Source organism: Galeopterus variegatus, unplaced genomic scaffold, assembly GCF_000696425.1.
Source record: "Galeopterus variegatus unplaced genomic scaffold, G_variegatus-3.0.2 Scaffold13326, whole genome shotgun sequence".
In the NCBI taxonomy this organism is placed as follows: Eukaryota; Metazoa; Chordata; class Mammalia; order Dermoptera; family Cynocephalidae; genus Galeopterus; species Galeopterus variegatus.
The window spans coordinates 17,686-23,838 of NW_007739437.1; the positions used below are offsets into that span (position 1 = coordinate 17,686).

The following is a 6,153-nucleotide window of genomic DNA, read 5'->3' on the forward strand; positions in this document are numbered from 1 at the left end:
TGTTGAAAGATTTATTCGTCCTTTGTTGCTCTTGGAAATGCAGTCAATACTCTGGTATCACAGCACACAGCTCTCAGGATCGCGCTGTTTCCTGATGCGGGCGCTCCAGACCCGTCTCCATTTTGAATGATGATGATTTATCTTTTAATCAAAACATTTATTATTTTATCTCTATAGGAAAAGAAAAATCAGAATGTTCCAAAGCATTCATGCTGTGATAAAAGCACCCTCTCATGCATCAATAGTTTACCCCAAAGCCTGTGGCTTGTGGCCAGGAAACCACACAATAGCAGCATGCTTGGCATTAGAGAGCATCAGACTTTTGGTCCGAATCACAATTTTTGACCTTTTAAACTTACACATAAAGTTATATTCTAAATTCTTATAAAATCTTACTTACATTTATATTTAACAATTTAATGTCTTATGTTTATATTTATTATTCTAGTTTATGACCAAAATCACAATATATACAACATGATTTTATATAATGAAACTTGATTATATCATTCTATTATATTTTATACTACTATTTTAAAAACTATTATACTATTAACTAATCTAAACAAAATGTATGAATATCAAAAACCTTTTTATATATTTTTATTATTTTACCTATTCATCTTTATAGTAAAACTTTCTAATTTTTTTTACCAATTGACTCTGGGAACAGTACAAGGAACAAAGTGAAAAGTTAAATGATCCTACTCAAACTAACAAAAACACAATATATCATTCTTATTATTACTAGGGAAACAACATGTTCTTGGTAAATCAAGTGAAACTATGGGAGTGGGGAGAAACAAAGAAATCTGTAACTGGTTGATGATCACTTAGTTATAAACATTACTGCACTCGGACCCACCATCTCCCTGCGGGAATGTGGATAGAAATCCAACATAATAACTTCATTCCACACATACAAGAGCATGACCACAGCCAAAATGGGTCCATGCACACATCACTAACAATGAAGATTAACGACAAAATTAAATGGAGCAAACCCATACCGGGAACATGCATCAAAAACACCTTTAGTACTGACAATGCCCTTAACACCTTTAGTACTGACAATGCCCTTTAAATAAACCAGTTAATTTTGATGCACTTTAACATGTCCTTTGAGAAACTGCAGGGAATTTCCCAAAGCCATACTAAACCAAAAGGTTAGGCTGTTTAATTCTGGGAAGCCTCGTCAAGCAACCAAAGGTGAACAAACGAGAACTTCCATGGAGTCATACCAAACACATGGAACCCCCTTGTAGCCTGCAGAACAAGGGGTATCACTCAGGCTCCAATGCCATTCCCTATAGCAGGATGGCTCATGGCAGTTGGCATTTTATCACTTTTCGTTTAGACATTTTAAATATCTTTTGTTAGTTTCTTCTACTTTTATTACTCATCTTCATTGTTTGATTTTTTTTTAAGGTGGTAAGATTTAGTTTGTTTTTTCTTTCTTCTTTGCACTTGTGTTGTGTTTACCATTTGGTTTTTCTTTTTCAGATTCTAGATGCAGGATTCCCTTGAGGATTTCTTGTTCGGCTGGTTTTGTGGTGGTGAACTCCTGCAGCTTTTGTTTGTCTGGGAAATACACTATTTCTCCTTCATTTCTGAAGGATAGCCTTCTTGGTGTAGTGTTCTTGGCTGGCAGTTGTTTTTTTTTTTTCTTTAGTATTTTCAATATGTCATCCCATTTTCTTCTCACCTGTAGAGTTTCAGTTGAGAAGTCCACTGTTAGTCTGATAAGGGCTCCCTTATAGGTGACTTTACATTTTTCTCTTGCTGCTTTTAGGATTCTCTCTCTGTCTTTGAGCTTTGCCAGTTTAACTACAATATATCTTGGAGAAGATCTTTTTGGATTGAATCTGTTTGGGGATCTCTGGGCCTCCTGGATCTGAAGTTTCATGTTTCTCTCTATACCTGAAAAGTTTTCCATTATTATTTCATTAAATAGGTTTTCAATGTCTTTTCCTTTCTTCTCCCCTCTGGAGCACCTGTGATTTAAATGTTTGTGTACTTAAGGTTGTCTGCTAGCTCTCATATTTTCTTAATTTCTTAAAATTCTTTTTTCCTTTTTTTGTCCAACTGGATTATTTTGAAAAGACTATCTTTGAGATCAGAAATTATTTCTTCTGCTTGTTTTAGTCTGCTATGTAAACTCTCAGTTGTGTTTTTTTATTTTGTCAAATGAATCTTTCAGTTCCATGAATTCTGTTACATTCTTTTTTTTAAGGTATTAATCTCTTTTTATAATTCAGCCTTCAAATTCTGGATTTTTTCCCCCTTATTTCTTATTATGTCTGAGTCTTCTGATATCTCATTGAGTTTCCTTAAGATTGTTGCTCAGAATTCCTTTCAGTCATTTCAAGAGTTTCCTGCTGTATAGGGACTGGTATTTGAGAATTACTGTATTCTTTTGGTGGTGTCATATTTTCTTGGGTTTTTGTATTTCTAGTATCTCTATGTTGATGTCTGGTCATCTAGTAGAGCCACTGCTTTTATTACTCTGGAGTGGGCTTTGAGGAGAGAGATTTTATCTTTTTTTCTGGTCTCTGCTGGTGATATTCCTTATGTTTATACAGTCAAGTGTGTGGTGGGCCACCCACATGGCATCTGTGGCTGCTGTTGTGACCTTGAGCCACTTTGCAGCAGCTGTGGCTGTGGCAGTGGCTGTCATGGGCCACCATGTGGACCTGGTGTTTTTGGTAGTGCTCCTTGCCTGCTACTGGGTGGGGGATGCTGCCTTTGGCTCTTACCTAGGATCCTGGGTATGCTCTGTTCCTTGTCTTCTTCTGGGAAGAGGGGGCAGCCTTGGATACTGCCTAGGACCCCAGGCATGCTCTCAGGCTCATTTTGTATGTAGCTCATCGGATTCTAGAATTAGCCATGTCTCCAGGTTCTCTGGTTTCTATATTTAGCAGGGACAGCTATATAGTTTGTAGGTCCCAGTGCAAAATTAAAATGTTCATTTCTTTTCAAAAAGCCAAAAACTAATACCATTAAAATTCTAAAATAGAAATATATATTTTTCTCTATGGTCTTTTTGATATGTTATGATGCTTTTTATTTGCCCCTTAATGGCATTCTAAGTAAGAAAAAATAAAATAAAAATTTAAATTATTAGCATAGGGTCAAAGTTTGTGCCTGTGTGGGCACTGGGTCACAGGCTCATTTGCCCACTGTCCTATGGGATGCCTACAGTGACAAGAAATTCGATTATCAAAATTGATTTCAAAAGAGAACATAACAGACCAGTAACAATGAAAGAAATTGGGAAAGTTATCAAAAAGCAATCATCCCCCCAAACACCAGGCCCAGATTGTGTTACAGGTGAATTCTCTTCAACTTTCAAGTAACAGGTAAAAAACAAAAACAAAACAAAACAAAAAAACCCAAACCTTCATGAAGAGGAAAAATTTTCAGCAACATGATGGAGTTAGGAGCTAATGAAAAGAGGTCACCAATCCTAACATCTTCAAAACAAGATATATTGCCTCATATTACAAATGTTAGTGAAATGAAGCTTCACTATTTGTGTGACTGCTGTGCAGCTTTTAGCAATGTAGCAATCCTATTTCCTGTCCAGAATGTCTTCTTTTGGCAACATCTGTATGGAATCAAATCCATGATGCAATACTTCAGTTGAGGAAGGATGGATTTCAAAACTTGTATTGTGGCTTCCTTCCCGCATAAATGAAGAAGACAACTGCACTTGCATTTATGCTTGGTCTGAATGAGGATTTTTCTTACCTTCTCCATAAGCATGTCAGTACTCCAGTTTTCAACCCATACCATGGCAGTAGTACTTGCAAGGACAACAGAAGCAGTTTTCACTCCCTTAGATAAAGTTCAGACATTGCTTCATGACCACAAGCATGGCCAATTTACACACACTTATCAGGCTTTCAAGGCACTGAGATTCCGTGGAATTGGAGAGCATTATTGAAGCTTGACGCCCATTCTTTTCTGTAATAGATTCAGCAGTGTCCTCTTTTTCAGCCTTTGAGGCTCTGTTAAGGAGCATCTGCCTACTGCAATGACTCGCAGTGCTCATTTTGCCAATCATTTTATCTGTGGAGGTATTTTGGGTACCATATTGAGATTCTTGTTCTTCCAATTAATGTTGTAAAAACTCACATACAGTCTCATATTGGTGAGAAATTTTAGTCTTTCACCAAGGTTTTCCAAAATTCTGGCTAGTACAAGACAGAAAACTAACAAATGTTTTCAGAGCTGCCTGATCCGAATTACCATAGTTCCCTCACGTCTTGGTGCATAATCAGTGTGGCTTATGAGATTTTGTTAAAGCTTACGTGAAAAAAAAAATCGTCAGTTAAGTGCCATATATCAACTGAATAGACCTTCTAAGAATGAAGTCTGGCCAAATACGAATTGATGTCATAAGTCTAGGTCACAGTGTAGTATGGGCAAGCTCTTTCCTTAAGCACCAAAAAAACCAGAGTAAAAGGTTTCAATAGGACAATTAAATATTTTTATTTTGCTTTCATTACTGAAGAGCTTTAGGCTAATTGCCTGGTGAATAGCTATCCATCTGATAGCCTTCAACAAGGAATCTAATAGCCAAGATATGATTCTTTTTCCCCAAACAGTCTTTAAACCTTCTGTGTAGAAACATAAGTGAGCATGAAGGGCCAGAAAAAAGGATCTTAAGGCCTCACGACTTCTTTTTATTATTATTATTTTAATTTATCTATATGCAATGTATTAGATTTTCATGTCCATTTGCCAGTTCCTCATTTTCCTCACACCCTCCCCCCACGTCCCCCATGAACATCACATCTGTTCATTTTTCTTAACAAGTTCAAGGAATTGTTGTGATCGTTGTGTCTTCTTCCCACCCCCCAATTTGTTTGTATATTTAATTATTTATTTTTATTAGCTCCCACATATAAGTGAGAACATGTGGTATTTCTCTTTCTGTGCCTTATCTCACTTAATAAAATTTCCTCTAAGTCCATCCATGTTGCTGCAAATGGTAGTATTTCTTTTTTCTTTTTCTTTTTCTTTTTTTTTTGGCAGCAGAGTAGTATCCCATTGTGTAGATATACCACATTTTCCTTATCCACTCATCTGATGATGGGCATTTAGGCTGGTTCCAACTCTTGGCTATTATAACTAGAGCTGCACTGAAAACGGGAGTACACATATCTCTTCGACATGATGATTTCCATTCCTTTGAGAATATACCCATCAGTGGGATAGCTGGGTCATATGGTAGATCTATCTGTAATTGTTTGAGGAACCTCTATACCATTTTCTACAAAGGCTGCATCATTTTGCAGTTCTGCCAGCAGTGTAGGAGGGCTCCTTTTTCTCTGCATCCTCACCAGCATTTATTATTCTCAGTCTTTTGATTATTAGCCATCCTAACTGGAGTGAGATGGTATCTCAAAGTGGTTTTGATTTGCATTTCCCAAATGCTGAGTGATGTTGAGCATTTTTTCATGTGTCTGTTGGCCCTGCACATATCTTCCTTTGAGAAATGCCTATTTAGCTCCTTTGCCCATTTTTTAATTGGGTTACTTGGTTTTTTGCTGTTAAGTTGTTTGAGTTCCTTGTATATTCTGAATATTAATCCTTTGTAAGATAAATATTTTGCAAATATTTCCTCCCACTCTGTTGGTTCTCTTTTCACTCTGTTAATTGTTTCTTTTGCTTTGCAAAAGCTTTTTAGTTTGATATAATCCCATTTGTTTATTTTTCCTTTTGTTGCCCATGCTTTTGGGGTCATATTCATAAAGTCTGTACTCCATCCTACTTCCTGCAGTGTTTCCCCTATGTTTTCTTTAAGGAGTTTTGTTGTTTCAGGATGTATATTTAATTCTTTAATCCATTTTGAGTTGATTTTGGTATATGGTGAGAGGTATGGATCTAGTTTCATTCTCCTACATATGAATGTCCAATTTTCCTAGCACCATTTACTGAAAAGACAGTCACTTCCTCAGCGTGTAGTCTTGATGCCTTTGATGAAGTTCAGATGGCTGTAGGTGCATGGGTTGATTTCTGGGTTCTCTATTCTGTTCCATTAGTCTGTGTGTCTGTTTTTATGCCAGTACCATGCTGTTTTGGTTACCATAACTTAGTAGTATAGTTTAAAGTCAGGTAGTGATATGTCTCCAGCTTTATTTTTTT

At 36.6% G+C, this 6,153-nt stretch overlaps 1 pseudogene; it reads left to right on the plus strand.

Annotated features, from left to right (window-relative positions):
• The first annotated feature begins 3,418 nt into the window (after positions 1-3,418).
• LOC103581554 lies at positions 3,419-4,317 on the plus strand (annotated as a pseudogene).
• The last annotated feature ends 1,836 nt before the right edge of the window (positions 4,318-6,153 follow it).